General features: G+C 40.1%; 1 protein-coding gene across 8 annotated transcripts in view; it reads right to left on the reverse strand.

The window, feature by feature from the left end:
• The window catches only part of nfyc (nuclear transcription factor Y, gamma), a 71,125-nt gene that overhangs the window by 46,619 nt on the left and 1,161 nt on the right, over nt 1-23,345 (reverse strand). For 2 of the 8 annotated variants that reach the window (XM_062047267.1, XM_062047263.1), the window contains exon 1: nt 8,652-8,751. The exons of 3 other annotated variants lie outside the window; for them this stretch is intronic. The gene's annotated coding sequence lies outside the window, so the exon portion shown is untranslated. Of the gene's footprint in view, nt 1-7,975; nt 8,205-8,651; nt 8,752-23,345 lie in introns of those variants that run through there. 3 more of the 8 variants (XM_062047265.1, XM_062047264.1, XM_062047269.1) reach the window with 3 other exon arrangements.

Genomic DNA, 23,345 nt, shown 5'->3' on the forward strand with positions numbered 1-23,345 from the left:
AGGTAATGGCTCCCATTTTTATAGTCTTTGGTATGACTCAACCTACCGATCTCAGGGCGGACTCTCTAACCACTAGGCCACTGAGTAGGTAAGTAGTAGGTAAGGAGTAGTAATATATGGAAAATAAAGTTTTTCTTCCAAAATTTAATGGGTGCGGCTTTTTTTTACCGGTGGGCTTTATAATCCGGATATAGGGTATTTCTTTATGTATTCAGATATTTGTTGTGCACTCCTAATACGAATAACTTTTTTTATAATACTTCCTACCAAATTAAAGAGAATATATAAACATGAGATCGCAGTTGGTGCTGTAAAGGCCGAGACCAGGGATCTTGGGTGACCACTGTATCAACCGAGCATGCATGCTTTTGGGATGTGGGGAGGAAGCCTGAGTACCAGAGAACATGCAAACTCCACTCAAAGATATTCCTCGTGTGATCCAAACTGTGAGAGTTACCACTCGGCCACCTAGGTGCTAATCATTTCCAAGGCATGGAAGCAAACGGCTAGCTAATTACTCCACTTGCCTCTCTATGGAATACTACTTGCAGACAAAGTGCAATGAGCTGCTTTGCTAATGCATGCCGTGTTATAGTACACTGCGGTGTTAAGGACGTCTCCTCTTCCCTGCAGCGCCGTTGTTGTCCTTCACCAAGAGGACGGTGTCCAGTTGCTCTATGACGTCGGCCTTCTCCTTCCGCTCCCCTTTCTCGTGTTGACGACTTTCACCTGATCGCAACCCCCCACCGACCCCTCGCAGCCTCTCAGAGAAAGTCAATGCCGCTCGGCTGAATCAGCAGCACTAATGTCGGGCTCAACCTGGACCTCTCTTTCTCTCCCGTTTCGCTGTCTCATCCCTCGCTCGCTGGCACGTCACATCAAGTCGGCCGCTGACGGCAGCAGCATCAGCAACTCGCTCAGACTCTGACATCACTCTGAGATGGCCAGCATCAGTGCGGACAAAACACAACACCAGCAAGCCATACACCTCCATTTACTGTCTAATAAGAAGAACAAGATCCAAATGAATCAGTCTTTAGTGAGGAGGATTTTTTGCAGCTAATTGCCCTCTTGATGGTAGTGCGAATGGAGCCTCATCTAACAAACCAAACTAGGCAAGACACTTTGGGAAGAATTGCTTCAAGAGTTGCAGCTGAGCAGAATGCAATATTTGCAATTAATCAAACCGAGACGATCTGAATGATTTGACATTGGCTGGCTGTCCAGAGTCGGGACCCGGAGTGGCCTGTGCATCGGTTGGGAACAGCTCTGCGCTGCTGACCGGCCCCACTATGGACTGGACTCTCACTATTATATTAGATCCACTATGGACTGGACTCTCACTATTATGTTAGATCCACTATGGACTGGACTCTCACTATTATATTAGATCCACTATGGACTGGACTCTCACTATTATGTTAGATCCACTATGGACTGGACTCTCACTATTATGTTAGATCCACTATGGACTGGACTTTCACAATAATATGTTAGATCCACTATGGACTGGACTCTCACTATTATGTTGGATCCACTATGGACTGGACTCTCACTATTATGTTAAAATCACTATGGACTGGACTTTCACAATATTATGTTAGATCTGCGGTCCTCTCCAAGGTTTCTCATAGTCATAGTCATCACTGTTTAGTTCTCCAGAAATATAGATTGTTAAATTTAGCTAACATTCAAAGATTAGCATCAATACGAATGGCCCACCGAATCCTAAATAACACTGCACCAGCGCCACTTAAGCACTTTGTCCAGTTTACATCTGCTGTGACAACTAGAAACACACAAGCCTCCACCAGGGGGCAGTGTAGGGTACCCAGATGTTAAAACCTCTTTTGCACAATCAGCCTTTTCATATAAAGCCATAAAGGAATGGAACGACCTCACAACAAACTTGAAAAGTCTAACAGATTACTCTTCATTCACAATTGAAGTTAAAAAGTGGCTTTGGAGCAATCAAAGCTGCTCACACGGTCACTAAGGTGGGCATTATGTTTGACACATCAACCTAATGTGTATTATATTTATCCATGAGAGCATTTTTATTGTAAATTGTGAGGTGTGTGTGTTAAAATCATGGTTGTTTTTACAAATGATGAAAGATGTGAACAAAAGCATGTATTGTCTTTGTGTGATGATGTAAATGAGGTGTGGTTGTATATGTGTACATGAAAGGGCATTTTATGACTTTTCTTAATTTAAAAACATGCTATAGTATGTTTTTATTGTCATAATTTTATTGCATGATTTTTGTATCCCTTTAATTTAGGTAGCCAGGGACTGCAGATGGAAATTAGCTATTTAGCTATAATCTGGTACAGAACATATCTGTCTTTGAACTTAATGTTTCTGTGCATTGTCCCTTCAAATAAAGACTAAACCAAACTAAACCAATTCACATTGACATCCCACTGGGTTGTGAGTTTTTCCTTGCCCTTTTGTGGGCTCTGAACAGAGGATGTCGTCGTGGCTAGTGCAGCCCTTTGAGACACTTGTGATTTAGGGCTATATAAATAAACATTGATTGATTGATTGATTGTAATCCACTGAGAAATGTGGAAGTATTCAGAATTCTCAAGGTCATAGAGAATTCGTCTTACGGAAAAAGTGGAATTTTGTTAGCCTGAATGTGAAGATGATTGTTTTAGCTTTGTTTTTTATTAAAATGTTGATGGTTCAAATAGTCGAGGAAATATTCTGATTCTTCCTATAATTTCCATGGGATTTTTTTTGTCCAAAAAAAGAGAAATTCTGGGAAAATGGGGAATTTTGAAAAGGAATATACGTCAGGGGTGGGCAACCCAAAACGTTGAAAGAGCCATATTGGACCAAAAACCAAAACTGTCTAGAGCCGAAAAAAATGAAAAGCCGTATATAAGTGTTAGAATGAAGGCAACACATGATGTAAGTGTCTATATTAGCTATAATAGCCTACTATCAAAAGGACTATGTGTCGCAGGCTGAAGCAAATCTTCGTTGACAGAAATGTTGACATTTTATATTCATTTTACACATTTTTAAAACATTAGAAACCATTAGTAAATCTGAGGCTACTCAGACGGTGAGATAAATCCTGGAAATTACTGGCTTTTAATGGCCAAAAGTATAAATGTGTGTGTCCAAGTTAAAGGAAACGGCAGGCTGTCTTCTTTTAATAGATTTATAACAATCTTTGGCAAGCTAGGTATTGTTTGCTGTGGTCTGGAACAACATGGCACACAAACAACTGAAATGTGTCATAAGACATGCAAAACTAAATTATATACAAAGAGGATAAAAGCAAAGGATATTAAATGAGCTCAAATATACCTACAAATGAGGCATAATGATGCAATATGTACATACAGCTAGCCTAAATATCATGTTAGCATTGATTAGCTTGCAGTCATGCACTGACCAAATATGCCTGATTAGCACTCCAACAAGTCATTAACATCAACAAAGCGCACCTTTGTGCATTCATGCACAGCATGAAACTTTTGGTGGACAAAATGAGACAAAGGAGGAGAGGAAGATTTTACACGTAAACAAACAGTCCACGCTATGGTGAGTTCTAGAACCGCCGAAATCAGTAGGACAAAACAATGTTTAGCAAATACTCTCATCAGCGAAGCATACACACAAACATATTAAACAGTGGGCTTTCTAACAATTGGGAAGGTTTGTGTCATGTTTTTCCTCAAACAAAAAACATACTGAAACTAAAACATTATTTTCCCCCCCATCTTTTTCCATTTTCAATCCTTTTTTAACCTCTTAAGGCCCAAGCTGTTTGTTTACATGTTTGTTTGTTTTTTATTTCTCTTTGCTATTTGGGCTTATTGGACCCTAATTAGAATAAAAACTAGGAATCATCTTTTGATATGATGTACTTAGTCCATAAGTACACAAATGTGTACTTCATGTTTAGTGACATGCTAATTCTTATTTTTAAACTTTTTTTTCCAAATTCCATTGTATGTTATACTCTTCTGACACCACCAAATGGCAGTATAAGTGCCCACATAAGCGGCCATAAGACCCCAATTCAGTAGAGTACACATTTTTAGAAATAAGAGCTAAAAAGGTGCTGTCCACGCATGTGGCCACTAAGTTAAAAATGCTCCAGGGAGCCACTAGGGCGTCACTAAAGAACCGCGGGTTACTGATCCCCGAGTTAGGTTGAGGTGAATATTTTGAAGGTCAAGAATGTGAAGAAATTGGATGATATATTCATGCTGGTAAAGTTTGAATGGGAAACAAAATGCGGAATTAATATATTCTACATTCATTTTAGTGGGATTTTCTGGGCTAGAATTTGTGAAATTCTGAGATAATCTGGAATTTGTGAGATGCGGAGAACAAACCGACTAAAAGTAAACATTTTGACGTTAGAATGGTTTGGATCGGTTGAGAAATAAAGACATTTTTTGTCAAAGATCTTTTTTTTTTTTTACAAGAAATGTGGAACTACAGGAAAGTTTAAAATTTTGGAGTGTGGAAAATTACAAATGTTTGTGTCAGAATGTTTCAAATCGGTTGAAAAATGTGGAACTTTAGGAAAAGTGGTATTTTTGGAGCATGGATACCTCCAACGAGCCAAGCATTTTCACATTGGAATGGTTTGGATATTTGCCCATTTATCTATCTTGCTGTTGTGGGGCCGACTGGCTCGTACATGCACATGTGGTTGTCATTTTATAGTTCAAACTTATAGACTTGCTATTGAAGCGCCAAAATCTACAAACAAAGATGACGTGGAGAAGACGCAGTCGACGTGGAGGAACCTAAATAAGACTGCCCACAAAATGGCGCATTCTGAAGGTCAGAAAGTGGCTTGAAGATGGTCTGTCAAACATCATCTATGCAACAGTTTGACCAAAGAACCACCATTACATATTTTGTAGACCACAACGAAGTGTTTTACATTTAGAAAAAATCATAACATGACCACTTTAAGATTATTGGTGGGTGTTTCTTCTAAGAGCCTTCAAGATTTTTATCGTAAATTCCGGACTATAAGCCATTACATTTTTTTTACGCTTTGAACCCTGCGGCTTATAAAACGGCGCGGCTAATTTATGGATTTGTCTTGGCTGACGGCCATAATGCAAATAGTTTCATTAAACACATGCAAAGACAGTGAATTGGTGTGTTATTGTTTGTGCTTTGGCACCATTTTTTGGATGAGTTTGCTCACTGCAGGTGCCGCTGGGCAGCATTTCCTGCTGTTGAAAGCTTTGAACCGGAAGTAGAACTGACGTTTAGTCTTTTCGCCGTCCATAGTATTTCTACTCATATGGATTCTTCATTCATCACTTCAAGCAACGATTGTAAGTTTTACAATATAACTAAAACTATTGTTACTTACTAAACCGTCCCATGTGTGATGTCTGTAGGAGTGTTTTCATGCATATGTGTACATGCTATCGTAATGTAATCAAGCTAGCGTTGTCAGCCTTAGCTAATATGCTAACATGTTTACGAGTGTTTGTTAGTATTATTAACTTACAATGGCATTCTTTTTGTATTGTTTCAGTTTCGTACATTCACCAAGACGTCACCGTGGAGTTATTGAGTCTGTTTAGCTGATTTGAGAGCTAGCTTCCGTAGCTAGTGGGTCCAAGAGAATGACTTCTGTTTTGTTTGATCAGCCATTTTACTGCCGTGTTACAGACACTGTTTGGAAACTATTAAGGTATGTTACTCAACATTTACAAAATATTGGTGTAAATAACTCATTTCGCAACATAATCTGTGGTTTATGTTCCGGTGAGGCTAATATATGGAAAAATATATTACCGTATTTTTCCGAGTATAAGTCGCACCGGCCGAAAATGCATAATAAAGAAGGAAGAAAACATAAGTCGCACTGGAGTATAAGTCGCATTTTTTGGGGAAATGTATTTGATAAAATCCAACACCAAGAATAGACATTTGAAAGGCAATTTAAAATAAATAAAGAATAGTGAACAACAAGCTGAATAAGTGTACGCTATATGAGGCATAAATAACCAACTGAGAACGTGCCTGGTATGTTAACGTAACATATTATGGTAAGAGTCATTCAAATAACTATAACATATAGAACATGCTATACGTTTACCAAACAATCTGTTACTCCTAATCGCTAAATCCCATGAGATCTTATACGTCTAGTCTCTTACGTGAATGAGCTAAATAACATTATTTGATATTTTACGGTAATGTGTTAATAATTTTACACATAAGTCCCTCCTGAGTAAAAGTCGCACCCCCGGCCAAACTATGAAAAAAACTGCGACTTATAGTCCGAAAAATACGGTATTCTTCTAAAATTTAGGGGGTGCGGCTTACATCCCGGTGCGCTCTATAATCTGGAAAATACAGTGAATCAGAGTCTGAAAAGGTGGAGAAGAGAACAGGGAAGAACGGGGAGATGACTTCACTTCCCTGCGCTATGACCTTACTGTGACCTTCCAGGTTGCCGCGGGTGCATGTGTTCACGGTGGGACTGCCGGCGTTTGCGTGACATCACGGCAGCTGTGGAGAAGGTCAGCAAAACCAACGGCTTGGGCATTGCTTAGCCGTATGCTAACCACGCTAAAGCGCCGGTATGTTGTTATGACAGCCGTAGTGTGATCCATTACAGTAGATGACGTTAGCGCGCTGGCAGCTAGCACATGTTAGAGCGGCAAACACAAGATGATGGATGAGAGGATGGTAGTGCGAGGTCAATCATCGACTACAAAAAAAGAGTTCCCATAGCCAAGAATGCCAGATGAACTACTAGGTAACGTTGCAAATGTTTTGCGATGTGAGCAAACAAGGCCGATGGAACGCAGTTAACCCTGCAAACTTTGCCCTTGCTTCCGCTCTGGCCAACTCCAGGAAGTGCTCGCCACCCATCTCCCAAGGTCATTCGGCAGAGGGAAGCGGGCGAGGGAGGAGGGGGAGAGGGAGAGAGATGGAACGGGTGGGGGAGGACGAGAACGACAGGTTTTTCAACTTTCCCTGCATGCAGCACTAAAGTGACCCCGCACAGTCCAGGCCTCACAGGCTTTGGCTCGCACTTCCTCCCCACACATTTCCTCCTCGCTGCTGACATTCCAATCTCACATTCCTGTGACCTTCATCCGAGGCTAGGCCTCAGGAGACGCTACCTGCACGCGCACCAGGCCCGCGCCGGCAAGGGCAATCGGACACAGGGGGCCTGTCCGCCGTGACCTTTGCGTTCCTTCTCTCCCTGACCCGCAGATGATATTCAAATCTCAACGCGGGACGACCGCCAACCCTGGAATTTGGCAGCGAGGGTTTCAATTTAGGAGTTATTTTTAGTCTTCCTCAAAATCTGCGGCACTCCCCCCCCCCTCTAAACCCCGGTGGGATTGTGTTTGTCAAAATGGAAAACTTTCAACGTGGGAAGAGGAGGAGAGAGGGGCGAGATTCCATCAGAAGACATCAGATCAGAATATTGTCCGTCCCATCTGGCGCGGAGGCCGCGAGGGGGGGGGGGGCTTTGGAGGTCACTGTGACCAGCTGCACCTCCGCCCCTTGGGGACCCCGACAGCCCCCTTCAGAGTTGTCACACACACACACACACAACACGTCTCCTTTCAAGATGGATGCCATCACCACTACATAGCCCTGCGTCACCGTCTGCCGCTAACGTGTAAACAAGGACATTTGGGAGTGAGGAGGAGGGGTTAAGGGGAGGGGGCGGAGTCCGAGCTCCCGCACGCACGCAGGGGTAATGCAGCCGGACCCCAGCGGGACATCAACACCGCCAGCAAAGTCAGGCACTTGTTGTGGGAGCCATGCAGCTTTGCTGACAACTGATCATGTGACATCGCTGACGCCACACGGCGGGTCATGTGACACCGCTGACGCCACACTGGCGGTCACGTGACCCCCGACTCCGCACGCCAACAACTCTGAAGTTCACCTTGAGGAGGGATGCAAAGAAACTTGTTGTCGCCGTGGTTACTGCGGTCACACTCACCCCGTGCCCTTCATGGCGGATGGTCCGGCCCCCCCCCCCCCCCCCCCTCGGTCGAGTCTCCTTGAGAGCGGCGAGAGAGAGAGAACAACAACTCTTGGGACTTCCGTCCAGTGCAGCAACAACACGCAAAAAAGGCACTCTTGCGCCGCCGGACGGCTTTGGACAAAAAGAAAAAGTAGCAGAAAAAGAAAAAAAAACTCCCGGCTCGGACATGGGAGCGAGCCCCCCTCTCGTCCCACCCCTCCCCCCGGCGTGACATGACCTGCTGCCGAAACGAGAGTTTAGTTTCTGGCGGGTCTCCTCTGACCAAAGTGTCCCATAACACCCCCTCCTCCCCGGCTACAGTCCAGCAACACTCCCGACTCAGAGACGAGAGCAACCGCTGTGCTCCTTTACCTTTAATATTCAGCAGGAGACAATCTAGCTTGCTACGTGACACCCAGGGTCCGCCTCCCCTTACGCCGGCAGCCAATGAGAGTGCGAGACTCTCCAATGTCACTGGCTGTCATCTTGGCTCCGCCCCCACTTTGCCCCCGCCCACTGACAACCGACTTCCTGCTCGAAGTTACCTTGAGAGGCAGGATAGGGGTCAGGGGGAAAGAAAAAGAGGAAGCGCAAGCGGGAAGTAAAAAGCGTTGAAAAGAGCAAATAAAGTTAAAAAAAGGTGTCGTCTTGCCTCTGCATTGTTCCTTCCCCGCCCAGGTTGAGAACGCCTTCCCCGGGCTGCTCTCCGGCAACTGTTCGGCTCTTATTTACAATGTCAAACTAAATGTCTCCCCGTGGCCCCGCCTCCGCTGCGTCGCCATTGGCCGAGGGGGGCGATGACGCGGGCGTTCGGGCGGGCCCTCACTGGCCGCGGCGGGTGTCAATGGGGACGCCGCGTGTTGCGTGCGCATGATTTTTTTAAAGTACAAGCGCACGGCGAAGGCGGCCGCGCCGTCCCATGCGTGTGCGTGCGTGAGGGACACGTGCACGTCCACACGCACACACGCAGCGTTTGTCCTTGCTTTCTCATTCATCCTTGCTGGCGGACACGTACAATGCAGCTAGCACGGTGGCAGCCTCAATGTGCTAGAGTGCAACAATTGTCACCACTTAAGTCAGGGGTGTCAAACTCAAATACAGAGTGGGCCAAAATGTAAAACTGAACAAAGCCGCGGGCCAAGGTTGAACAAATTAACCTTTTAATAGGGACCCAAACAAGTTTTGCATTAAATATTGAACAAGCAAGGCTTATATAACTTTATAGTGACATGCAAAATCGAGTTTCAAATAATAATAATAATAATTAAAAAATATCAATGGCATATCAAATACAATTTAAATACAAATTGAATGCCTCTTTTCTATTTGCAGCCTGCTGAGGTAAATATCAACATTAACTTTTTCCACAGGCTAATAAATTTGAAAATAAAATAATGAATAAACCAACCATTCAGGACTTTAAACTGCTCAGTTTGCAACACACTGATCTAATCTGATGTGCCCAAGCCAGATACCTGCCACCTTTTCTTGGATGCTAGTTCATTAATGTCGGGGCTCAGGCTTTGAGCTGAGGCAACTTTCATTATCGAACAAAGGTGTTCATCAGTCATTATATCTCGTAGTCTTGGGGGCGTGCTTTAAAGGCCTACTGAAATGAGATTTTCTTATTTAAACGGGGATAGCAAATCCATTCTGTGTCATACTTGATCCTTTCGCAATATTGCCATATTTTTGCTGAAAGGATTTAGTAGAGAACATCGACGATAAAGTTCGCAACTTTTGGTCGCTGATAAAAAAAGCCTTGCCTGTACCGGAAGTAGCGTGACGTCACAGTGGAGCTCCTCACATCTGCAAATTGTTTACAATCATGGCCACAAGCAACGAGAGCGATTCGGACCGAGAAAGCGACAATTTCCCCATTAATTTGAGCGAGGATGAAAGATTTGTGGATGAGGAAAGTGAGAGTGAAGGACTAGAGGGCAGTGGAAGCGATTCAGATAGGGAAGATGCTGTGAGAGGCAGGTGGGACCTGATATTCAGCTGGAAATGACTAAAACAGTAAATAAACACAAGACATATATATACTCTATTAGCCACAACACAACAAGGCTTATATTTAATATGCCACAAATTAATCCCACATAACAAACACCTCCCCCCTCCCGTCCATATAACCCGCCAATACAAATCAAACACCCGCACAACACACTCAATCCCACAGCCCAAAGTACCGTTCACCTCCCCAAAGCTCATACAGCACATATATTTCCCCAAAGTTACGTACGTGACATGCACATAGCGGCACGCACGTACGGGCAAGCGATCAAATGTTTGGAAGCCGCAGCTGCGTACTCACGGTAGCGCGTATCCAACTCAAAGTCCTCCTGGTAAGAGTCTCTGTTGTCCCATCTCCACAAGCATGCGTATCTAACTCAAAGTCCTCCTGGTAAGAGTCTATATTGTCCCAGTTCTCCACAGGCCAATGGTAAAGCTTGACTGTCATCGTTCGGGAATGTAAACAATGAAACACCAGCTACGACGTAGCCGCTACGTGTTTGTGTTGCTGCAGCCGGATGCTAATACACCGCTTCCCACCTACAGCTATCTCCATTGTTCATTAAACAAATTGCAAAAGATTCACCAACACAGATGTCCAGAATACTGTGGAATTTTGCGATGAAAACAGACGACTTAATAGCTGGCCACAATGGTGTCCCAAAATGTCCGCTACAATCCGTGACGTCACGCGCAAATGTCATCATACCAAGACGTTTTCAGCAGGATATTTCGCGGGAAATTTAAAATTGCACTTTACTAATATAACCCGGCCGTATTGGCATGTGTTGCTATGTTAAGATTTCATCATTGATATATAAACTATCACACTGCGTGGTCGGTAGTAGTGGGTTTCAGTAGGCCTTTAAAGGCACGGTCTTTAACGTCCTCTACGAGCTGTCGTCACGTCCGCTTTTCATCCATTCTAACAACGTGCCGGCCCAGTCACAAGATATGTGCGGCTTCTGTACGCACACACACGTGCATGCAACGCATACTTGATCAACAGAGGTACAGGTTACACTGAGGGTGTCCGTATAAACAGCTTTAACACTGTTAGAAATATACGCCACACTATGAACCCACACCAAACAAGAATGACAAACACATTTCGGGAGAACATCCGCACCGTAACACAACAGAACAAATACCCAGAATCCTTTGCAGCACTAACTCTTCCGGGACACTACAAAATACACACACCGCTACCACCAAATAAAATCGCCAGCAAACTTGACACCTCACCGGCTGGTTCTGAGACAGGATCTATGGAGATGAATTTGTGTCTTTATTACAAGAGCTTTTTTAAACAAAGCTACAGAATTTTTTTGCGTTTCAATTTTGTGAACTTCATTGAATAAACATTTGTGAGCAAATTGTGTGTGTTTGAAACACCAAAACAGGGGTTTTAGACGTTGAGTATACAGTAGTAAAGGAGAGAAACAAGCACTTGTTCTGGTGGACCAATTTGACATTGTAATTAAAATGATAAAAAGGTGTGTTATTATTATTATTGGGTATCTTTAGCCTTAATTTACCGGAAGTGGGTTTTGACTTTTGAAGCAATGAATACTTCTGCACAGAATTTTTTTTACATCAAATTATGCTGATCATTTCTTTGAATACAAAAATATGAGAAAAACTTGTGTTTAAAAATTCAGTTTGTTAAAATACAGTGTTTTAAAATTCAGCGTTAAAAAAAAAAAAACAGTGTATAGAAATTCAGTCTAAAACAAATGTAGTGTATAAAAGATTCAGTCTAAAACAAATTGAGTGTATAAAAAAAATTGCCTGCAAACTTGACACCTCATCGGCTGGTTCTGAGACAGGATCTCTTAATTTGTGTTTTTATTACAAGAGCTTTTTTAAACAATGCTACAGAATTTTTTTGCGTTTCAATTTTGTGAACTTCATTGAATAAAACATTTGTGAGCAAATTGTGTGTGTTTGAAACATCAAAACACGGGTTTTAGAAGTTGAGTATACAGTAGTAAAGGAGACAAACGAGCACTTGTTCTGGTGGCCCAATTTGACATTGTGAGATCGGTAGGTTGGAGTTCAAATCCCAGCCGAGTCATACCAAAGACCATAAAAATGGGACCCATTACCTCCCTGCTTGGCACTCAGCATCAAGGGTTGGAATTGGGGGTTAAATCACCAAAATGATTCCCGGGCGCGGCGCCGCTGCTGCCCACTGCTCCCCAAGGGGATGGGTCAAATGCAGAGGACAAATTTCACCACACTTAGTGTGTGTGTGACAATCATTGGTACTTCAACTTTAACTTTAACTTTAATTAAAATGATATAAAGGTGTGTTATTATTATTATTGTGTATCTTTAGCCTTAATTTACCGGAAGTGTGTTTTGACTTTTGAAGCAATGAATACTTCTGCACAGAAATGTTTTACACTGAATTTAAAACACTATATTTTGATTACTGAATTTTTAAAACACACAAATATACTGCCCACAATTTTTTTTCAATTAAATTTTCCACGTTATTTGATGTACAAAAATGTTGTTCACAAAATTCCAACGCATAAATTCCGTTACATGAATTCAGTGTCCAAAAAAAGACACAAATAACTTTCATTGGATCGATTGTTTCAGTCTTAATTACAGGAAGTGAGTCTTGACTTTTGAAGAAACACTGATTTTTTTTATACACTGAATTTTAAAACACACAAATTTTGCTCACTATTTTTTTTTATTCAATAAAGCTGTCAGCAATATTTGATGTAAAAATTAAAAAAATGCAGTTCAGATGAACGCAAAAAATTAAGTTACGTAAATTTTAAAACACACAAATTTTGCTCACTATTTTTTTTTATTCAATGAAGCTGTCAGCAAAATTTGATGTAAAAATTCAAAAAATGCAGTTCACATCAACGCAAAAAATTAAGTTACGTAAATTTTAAAACACACAAATTTTGCTCACTATTTTTTTTTTATTCAATGAAGCTGTCAGCAAAATTTGATGTAAAAATTTAAAAAATGCAGTTCACATCAACGCAAAAAATTAAGTTACGTAAAGTCAGTGTCAAAAAAAGCTTTCTGTAATAAAGACACAAATGAACCTCCAGTCATGCAACAACAGTCAAACAATTGCTGCAATTGAATGCTAATTACAGCTCACATTAACAAACGACTGCAGAACAAAGCGGCGACATTTACCGCACGTTCTATTTATGGAGCAATGGGAAGGAAAACTCAACACATTGTTCTCCCGAGCCCTAAACCAAACCAAGCTGAAAGCAACTTTTACATGTGCACAGGCAATGATGGCAATGACAACGTTCGCTCTTAAAAGGGCGCACACCTCAAACGCAGTGACCTTTACTTTAGGACACCCTGGAAAAAACATGACTGACTGTGTGTGTGTTGGGGGTTGGGGGTTGGGGGGGCTGGAAAAAGGATGGAGAAGGACACTGAGGAGAGCTGTCACAGGATGGGAGGGGGTCAAACAAGGGGAAGAGACTCCAGAGATCCTCAATGTTCTCTTTTCTATTTCTGTGGTGAGCGCGGGGACTGAAGCAGAAAGCTTCCACAGGAAAAAAAAAAAAACAACGGTAAAATCGGCTCCACAGCCTGAGCCGTGCGTCCATGGCGGCTCGCTGACAACACCTGTCAAGGTCAGGCTGGGAAGGAGACCTTCCCATGACCTGCACAGGCAAGCGGCGGTGGCATGTTTGGAGATAAACACTCGGCAGGCAGATTGCACGTTTCCTAAACACAAGCCGGCGTTTTCCTCTGCGTTTCAACCGTAAACATTCACACCACAAACACACACCTGCAGCGCACACAAGGTTAGATTTTACTCTCATCTTGTCCTTTAGACCAGGGGTCTTCAAAATGCGGCCCACGGTTCATTTTTTACCCGCCCGCGCATGAAAGTATTATTGTTGCAAAACTATTTGCAAATTGCATATTTCAATCTGTGTGTCTGTAATCCAATTCACGTGTCCATGTACTTTTTTGTGTGTCTGTATCTTAATTTGTGTGTCTGTAATCCAATTCACGTGTCCTTGTACTTTTTTGTGTGTCTGTATCTTAATTTGTGTGTCTGCAATCCAATTCACGTGTCCTTGTACTTTTTTGTGTGTCTGTATCTTAATTTGTGTGTCTGTAATCTAATTCACGTGTCCATGTACTTTTTTGTGTGTCAGTATCTTAATTTGTGTGTCTGTAATCCAATTCACGTGTCCTTGTACTTTTTTTTGTGTCTGTATCTTAATTTGTGTCTGTAATCCAATTCACATGTCCATTAACTATTTTGTGTGTCTCTATCTTAATTTGTGTGTCTGCAATCCTATACACATGTCCATGTACTTTATTTTGTGTCTGTATCTTAATTTGTGTGTCTGTAATCCAATTCATGTGTCCATGTACTTTTTTGTGTGTCTGTATCTTAATTTGTGTGTCTGTAATCCAATTCACGTGTCCTTGTACTTTTTTGTGTGTCTGTATCTTAATTTGTGTGTCTGTAATCCAATTCACGTGTCCTTGTACTTTTTTGTGTGTCTGTATCTTAATTTGTGTGTCTGTAATCTAATTCACGTGTCCATGTACTTTTTTGTGTGTCAGTATCTTAATTTGTGTGTCTGTAATCCAATTCACGTGTCCTTGTACTTTTTTGTGTGTCTGTATCTTAATTTGTGTCTGTAATCCAATTCACATGTCCATTAACTCTTTTGTGTGTCTCTATCTCAATCTGTGTGTCTGTAATCCAATTCACATGTCCATTAACTCTTTTGTGTGTCTCTATCTTAATTTGTGTGTCTGTAATCCAATACACGTGTCCATGTACTTTTTTGTGTCTGTATCTTAATTTGTGTGTCTGTAATCCAATTCACATGTTCATGTACTTTTGTGTGTGTCTGTATCTCAATCTGTGTGTCTGTAATCCAATTCACATGTCCATTAACTCTTTTGTGTGTCTGTATCTTAATTTGTGCGTCTGTAATCCAATTCACGTGTCCATGTACTTTTTTGTGGGTCTGTATTTTAATTTGTGTGTCTGTAATCCCATACACGTGTCCATATACTTTTTTGTGTGTCTGTAATCCTATACATGTGTTCATGTACTTTTTTGTGTGTCTGTATCTTAATTTGTGTGTCTGTAATCCAATTCACGTGTCCATGTACTTTTTTGTGTGTCTGCATCTTAATTTGTGTGTCTGTAGTCCAATTCACGTGTACATGTACTTTTTATGTGTTTGTATCTTAATTTGTGTGTCTGTAATCCAATTCATGTGCCGATGTACTTGTTTGTGTGTTTGTATCTTAATTTGTGTGTCTTTAATCCAATTCACATGTCCATGTAATTTTTTGTGTGTCTGTATCTTAATTTGTGTGTCTGTAATCCGATTCACGTGCCCATGTCCTTTTTTTTGTGTCTGTATCTTAATTTGTGTGTCTGTAATCCAATTCACATGTTCATGTACTTTTTTGTGTGTCTGTATCTCAATCTGTGTGTCTGTAATCCAATTCACATGTCCATTAACTCTTTTGTGTGTCTCTATCTTAATTTGTGTGTCTGTAATCCAATACATGTGTCCGTGTACTTGTTTGTGTGTCTGTATCTTAATTTGTGTGTCTGTAATCCAATTCACATGTCCATGTACTTTTTTGTGTGTCTGTATTTTAATTTGTGTGTCTGTAATCCCATACACGTGTCCATATACTTTTTTGTGTGTCTGTAATCCTATACACGTGTTCATGTACTTTTTTGTGTGTCTGTATCTCAATCTGTGTGTCTGTAATCCAATTCACATGTCCATTAACTCTTTTGTGTCTGTATGTTAATTTGTGTGTCTGTAATCCAATTCACGTGTCCATGTACTTTTTTGTGTGTCTGCATCTTAATTTGTGTGTCCGTAGTCCAATTCATGTGTACATGTACTTTTTTATGTGTTTGTATCTTAATTTGTGTGTCTGTAATCCAATTCACGTGCCGATGTACTTGTTTGTGTGTTTGTATCTTAATTTGTGTGTCTTTAATCCAATTCATGTGTCCATGTAATTTTTTGTGTGTCTGTATCTTAATTTGTGTGTCTGTAATCCGATTCACGTGCCCATGTCCTTTTTTTTGGGTCTGTATCTTAATTTGTGTGTCTGTAATCCAATTCACATGTTCATGTACTTTTTTGTGTGTCTGTATCTCAATCTGTGTGTCTGTAATCCAATTCACATGTCCATTAACTCTTTTGTGTGTCTCTATCTTAATTTGTGTGTCTGTAATCCAATACACGTGTCCGTGTAATTGTTTGTGTGTCTGTATCTTAATTTGTGTGTCTGTAATCCAATTCACATGTTCATGTACCTTTGTGTGTGTCTGTATCTCAATCTGTGTGTCTGTAATCCAATTCACATGTCCATTAACTCTTTTGTGTGTCTGTATCTTAATTTGTGCGTCTGTAATCCAATTCACGTGTCCATGTACTTTTTTGTGTGTCTGTATCTTAATTTGTGTGTCTGTAATCCCATACACGTGTCCATATACTTTTTTGTGTGTCTGTAATCCTATACACGTGTTCATGTACTTTTTTGTGTGTCTGTATCTCAATCTGTGTGTCTGTAATTCAATTCACATGTCCATTAACTCTTTTGTGTCTGTATCTTAATTTGTGTGTCTGTAATCTGATTCACGTGCCCATGTACTTTTTTGTGTTTCTGTATCTTAATTTGTGTGTCTGTAATCCGATTCACGTGCCCATGTACTTTTTTGTGTGTCTGTATCTTAATTTGTGTGTCTGTAATCCAATTACGTGTCCATGTACTTTTTTGTGTGTCTGTAACCCAATTCACATGTCCATTAACTTTTTTGTGTGTCTGTATCTCAATCTGTGTGTCTGTAATCCAATTCACATGTCCATTAACTCTTTTTTGTGCCTCTATCTTAATTTGTGTGTCTGTAATCCTATGCACGTGTCCATGTACTTTTTTGTGTGTCTGTATCTTAATTTGTGTGTCTGTAATCCAATGCACATGTCCATGTACTCTTTTGTGTGTATGTATCTTAATTTGTGTGTCTGTAATCCCATTCATGTGTCCATGTACTTTTTTGTGTGTCTGTATCGTCATCTGTGTGTCTGTAATCAAATTCCTGTGTCCACTAATTTGTGTCTGTCTGTGTGTAATCAGATCTGCATTTGCGTGTTTCAATTTGTGTGTATGTAAAAAAAAAAAAAATTGGGTTTCCGAATCTCAATTTCCGTGTTTGTAAAAAAATGTGTATGTGTATTCAGATTTGTGTGAAGCAGAAAACCTGCCGTGTAAGACTTGCGTGTCTGTGCAGCGATCTGAACTTGTAAAAAAGACTTGTCACTTTTCCTTTCCTTATACCCGCCACTAGTCGGCGACCTTGCACCCACTCATGTTATTCTGTGTGGAAGTCAGCACGTACGACTCTCTCCATCACTTGCTGTGAGTAAAAGTTTTAGCTGTCACAATTATTTTTGTCTTCTTCTAATAAGTTATCTGAGTGTCATGTGGTGGCTTCCACACAGAAAAACATGAGTGGGTGCAAGGCGGCGACTAGTGGCCAGTATAGAAACAGGGAAGGTCACGTTGCAGACAGACAAGTCATTTTACACGTTTCCATCGCCGCACGGACAGAAGTGTCGCAAAAGTCTCGTGTGAAAAGACAGCCAAACAGGTTTCCTGCTTCACACAAATCTGAATACACAGACACAACATTTTCTCCACACACATCAAAATACACACAGACATTTTTTCCACTTCCACACACACACACACACACACACACACACACACACACACACACACACACACACACACACACACACACACACAAATCTAAATACAGACACAAATTAAATCATGCACATCTGATTACACACACACAGATTGAGATATGCATTTGCAAATAGTTTTATAGAGGATTTATTATATAGTTTCCAATAAAACTTGGGTTAAAACTAGGGATGTCCGATAATATCGGTCAACAGCCATACAGGTCACACTGAGGGTAGCCGTATAAACAACTTTAACACTGTTACAAATATGCGCCACACTGTGAACCCACACCAAACAAGAATAACAAACACATTTCGGGAGAGCATCCGCACCGTAACACAACATAAACACAACATAACAAATACCCATAACCCCTTGCAGCACTAACTCTTTCAGGACGCTACAATATACACCCCCCGCTACACCCCCCCACCTCAACCTCCTCATGCTCTCTCAGGGAGAGCATGTCCCAAATTCCAAGCTGCTGTTTTGAGGCATGTTAAAAAAAATAATGCACTTTGTGACTTCAATAATAAATATGGCATTTTTTTTCCCATAACTTGAGTTGATTTATTTTGGAAAACCTTGTTACATTGTTTAATGCATCCAGCGGGGCATCACAACAAAATTAGGCATAATAATGTGTTAATTCCACGAATGTATATATCGGTATCGGTAATTAAGAGTTGGACTATATCGGAATATCGGTAAAAAGCCATTATCTGACATTTCGAGCTAAAAAAATTTCAGTATGTGTGTATCGTAAATTCCAGACTATGAGCCGCTACTTTTTTTTCTACACTTTAAACCCTGCGGTTTATAAAACGGTGTGGCTACTTTATGGATTTTTTTTTCACTGACGTCCATTATGCAAATAGTTGTATTTTTTGAAACAAGCAAAGACACTGAAATGGTGTGTTATTGTTTGTGCTATGATGGATGGTTAGAGTTTATTTTGAACATGCACACAATTACAACAATTTCCACTTTCTCTTTTGGGGCGGCGTGGCTCGTTGCCGTGCCAGCAACTTGGGGGTTCTAGGTTCGATCCCCTCTTCTGCCATCCTAGTCACAGCTGTTGTGTCCTGACCCACCTGCTTCCCAGTGCCACCCACACTGGTTTAAATGTAACTTAGCGAATGGGTTTCACTATGTATAGTGCTTTGAGTCATGAGAGAAATGTGCTATATAAATATAATGAACCTCTTTTCAACATGTTCGAAAAGGAGTAGGAAGAAGAGATCTTATTTAATCCTACCCCTTTTTGCATTACATAGCAATTGCTAACACGTGTGTTCACTTCCTGTTCTCAACTTGTTTACAATATACGACATAAATAATAGAATTAAAAAATAAATGAATAATAAATAGTGAAGTAAATTGTATGTCATATGGTGAGATGAATAAGATTATCAATAAGTTCAAAATGTTTATCATGGTTCTTCTTAAAATTCCATGATTTAATTCAACATACTGATATACTAAAGGTTTTAAGTGTTGTGCGTGCATACAAATGTTTGTAAGAACACTTTTCTCTAAGGTTATATTTCTCCTCTTATTGAGAATAATTGTTGTACGTTCTTGGGTAGCAGGTTATAGTTTGCTTCGTGCATAATTCTGGCTGTTTGCAAATTCACTATATTGTTGAATTTCAATATTTTTGATTCAATAAATAAAGGGTTTGAATGTTCTCTCCAGCCAACATTATGTATTTTTCTAACTGACCTCTTTTTTCTGCAGACAGCACTAATTATTGAGTGTTAATATAGAAATAGCAAAGAAGCAAACACTTTTATTGGACACAAAATACATTTATCGTCATTTAAAACATTTTACTTTTCGCGTGAGTTGAATTTATTATCAAAGTAATGTACAACTCTCCCTCTAATATTTGAAGGGCCCCCCAATCCCGTTCTGAAGATATTTTATTGCTTGTAATTTTGATTCAAGGGCAAAATTTTGCCCACAAAGTACATTTTGTTAGTTTTGTTTGTTTGTTTAATTTAACTTGGAGATTTGAACGTTTTCATTCTAATTACAATGTTAAAATACATGAGAAATACCAGTTTATTGCATTTGAAAGGATATACATGCATTATTATTATTACATCAATGGATAATTTGGCAATAATATTGTTTATCGGCAATAAATAGTAGGTCAATATATCGTCAAACAAAATGTGTTATCGATCCAGGCCTATTTATTAGCTCCATTGTTAGTTGACTTTTGTTTACTTACGACTTAGAATGCATAAAAGGATTGTGAATTATAGGCAAAATTCCAAAAATGTGTTGTTCCCCTTTTTAACAGGTTGGGCATGTTTTGGTAAAGGAGAATAATATAGTGGGTTATTCTCAGATATGTTGATACTATTGATATTGAGGACATCGGGAACATGAACACATCCGTTTAAGGCAGGGGTGTCAAAGTCAAGGCCCGCGGGCCGGATATGAATTATCTGTGGCCCCCGGGATGATATTTGATTAGTATTAGAACCGGCCCGCAGGCCACAGCCGCCCGCTGCTGTTTTGCACGCACCAATACTCCATCAGTGTTGGCGCTAGCAATGTTCAAAATTGGGTCCCGGGGACCCCATCAAGTTAGTAGGCGACCGAGAGTGGAGTTGGCGCTCTTGGTTGCTTTGTTGGGTCTGCTCCTGTCTCTGGCCATGCTCCCTCCACCCCAGCAGACGGTGGCATGGAACACTGCAGAGGCCACCACAGTGTATATGTTTATTTTACTTTTTATTCATAGCTGTATGTAGAAGTGGCTGGTTGCATCAGCTCTGCTCTTTTAATGTCTTTAATGTCCTTTGTGTTCTTTGATGTTTGAGGGATGTGTGCTATGGCTATGAGTTGTTTTTCTCCCTTGGCCTCAGTCTGGACCCCCTCTCCAGGGGCCCAGGCTTAGACCGATTTTTTTTCTCCCCCCCCCCCACATTGTTTACCTGTATCTCACCTTTTTTGTAAGGGGCGCCGGAAGTTGGCAGACCTGTCAGCGATCCTGTTCTCTCTCCCTGTAATGTTTGATCCTGTTCTGTCTCCCTGTAATGTTTGTCTGACCTTGAATGGAATTGTGCTGAAAATTTTAATTCCCCCTCGGGGATTAATAAAGTATTTCTGATTCTGAAGTCATAAAAATGGGGTCCCAGAGTAAATTTTTGGAGTCCCACTTTTTTGTAACCGTTTTGAATTTTTTAAAATAAATGTATCCATTATCTTGTTATATCTCACATTCTATATTGTGTTTTGGAAAAAGGTTGTCATAAATGTTACTTAATTTTTTTTTTTTAAATAATACAAAAGAAAACACATTTTTATGCATATGTAAATGTATTCAGTTATAAACGTTCACTTTCTTCTTTCCTTCATGGATCAAAAGTTTACCGCTGCCGGTATATTTTCTATATTTTTGTTGTAATATTTTCAGAATGTGTTTGTTCTATATTGGGCCAAAGTAAGACAAAGAAAACAATCTGAAGTTGTCTTTATTTTTTTAGTTTTAATGCCACTATTTTAATAGTCCGGCCCGCGTGTGCACAGAGCTAAAATGAGTTCGACACCCCTGGTTTAACTTAGTGGCCACATGCGTGGACAGCACCTTTTAGCTCTTATTTCCAAAATTGTGTACATTACTGAATTGGGGTCTTATGGCCCTTATGTGGACACTTATACTGCCATATGGTGGTGTCAGAAGAGTATAACATACAATTACTTATGGACTAAATACATCATATAAAAAGATGATAATTAGTTTTTATTCTAATTAGGGTCCAAGAAGCCCCAATAGCAAAGAGAAATAGAAAAAAGCATGTAAACAAACAGCTTGGGCCTTAAGAGGTTAAGGGCTTGATGCATTGTTTTGTTTTTGTTTCCAAGAAAAAGAGTTGCCTATTGGTTGGTGATTACAATAAAGGCGGGTTTTCGACCTAAACAATAGCATGGTCTTGCAGGAAGTAACCTTGTGTTTGTCTGTTGTTGCAATGTATGGACCTGGTGAAAACAAAACACAACTGGGGTGAAGTTAGCAACTAGATACAAGTATATGGTTTTGAAATGATGTGGAAAACGATCCTAAGTGAGCGTTCAAAAACGCTAAAAAGCCGATTTCAACGCAGAAATGAACCAGTAACAACGTTGAAATTACACGACAACTATTGTTGTTGCTGATCATTGCGACTTGCTAACGTTCATGCTAAAGTTGACGCCGCTAACCACAGTGGCAGCCCTAACTTGATGGTCAGTTAAGTAATGTACAACTCTACCTTTAATATTTGAAGGGCCCCCCAATCCCGTCCTGAAGATATTTTATTGCTTATGGTTGTAATTTTGATTGAAGTGCAAAATTTTGCCCACAAAGTACATTTTATTGTTTTTGTGTGTTTGTTTAATTTAACTTGGAGATTTGAACCTTTTCATTCTAATTACAATGTTAAAATACATGAGAAATACCAGTTTATTGCATTTGAAAGGATATAAATGCTTAATATTAGGTATTGTTATTACATCAATGGTTAATTTGGCAATAATCTAGTTTATCGGCAATAAATAGTAGGTCAATATACCGTCAAGAAAAAATTGGTATCGATCCAGGCCTATTTATTAGCTCCATTGTTAGATTACTTTTGTTTACTTAGGACTTAAAATGCATTAAAAAGGATTGTGAATTATAGGCAAAATTCCAAAAATGTGTTGTTCCCCTTTTTAACAGGCTGGGCATGTTTTGGTAAAGGAGAATAATATAGTGGGTTATTCTCAGATATGTTGATACTATTGAATTTGAGGACATCGGGAACATGAACACATCCGTTTAAGGGCTTGATGCATTGTTTTGTTTTGGTTTCCAAGAAAAAGAGTTATCTATTTGTTGGCGAATACAATACAGGCGGGTTTTCGACCTAAACAATAGCATGGTCTTGCAGGAAGTAACCTTGTGTTTGTCTGTTGTTGCAATGTATGGACCTGGTGAAAACAAAACACAACTGGGGTGAAGTTAGCAACTAGATACAAGTATATGGTTTTGAAATGATGTGGAAAACGATCCTAAGTGAGCGTTCAAAAACGCTAAAAAGACGATTTCAACGCAGAAATTAACCAGTAACAACGTTGACGTTACACGACAACTATTGTTGTTGCTGATCATTGCGACTTGCTAACGTTCATGCTGAAGTTGACGCCGCTAACCACAGTGGCAGCCCTAACTTGATGGTCAGTTAAGTAATGTACAACTCTACCTCTAATATTTGAAGGGCCCCCCAATCCCGTCCTGAAGATATTTTATTGCTTATGGTTGTAATTTTGATTGAAGTGCAAAATTTTGCCCACAAAGTACATTTTATTGTTTTTGTGTGTTTGTTTAATTTAACTTGGAGATTTGAACCTTTTCATTCTAATTACAATGTTAAAATACATGAGAAATACCAGTTTATTGCATTTGAAAGGATATACATGCTTAATATTAGGTATTGTTATTACATCAATGGTTAATTTGGCAATAATATAGTTTATCGGCAATAAATAGTAGGTCAATATATCGTCAAGAAAAAATTGGTATCGATCCAGGCCTATTTAT

Source organism: Entelurus aequoreus, linkage group LG05 (genome assembly GCF_033978785.1).
Source record: "Entelurus aequoreus isolate RoL-2023_Sb linkage group LG05, RoL_Eaeq_v1.1, whole genome shotgun sequence".
NCBI classification, from domain to species: Eukaryota; Metazoa; Chordata; class Actinopteri; order Syngnathiformes; family Syngnathidae; genus Entelurus; species Entelurus aequoreus.